Source organism: Monodelphis domestica, chromosome 4 (assembly GCF_027887165.1).
Source record: "Monodelphis domestica isolate mMonDom1 chromosome 4, mMonDom1.pri, whole genome shotgun sequence".
In the NCBI taxonomy this organism is placed as follows: Eukaryota; Metazoa; Chordata; class Mammalia; order Didelphimorphia; family Didelphidae; genus Monodelphis; species Monodelphis domestica.
Window position 1 is genome coordinate 12,428,305 of NC_077230.1, and position 214 is coordinate 12,428,518.

Genomic DNA, 214 nt, shown 5'->3' on the forward strand with positions numbered 1-214 from the left:
TGGGATGAGGGGAGCCTGCCCAGGGACGACGGCCAAAGAAGGGAAGAGAAAGGGATGGAGGAATATTTGGACACGAGTGGCAGAGGGGGATGAAATGAGAGGGTAAGAAAGAGGGAAGAGGCACCGGTCATGCCTACGTTGTGAACTTGAGTGACTAAAGAACGATAATATACTCAACATGGAGAAAAATGTTGCTGCTCAGGGGTTTCAAGAA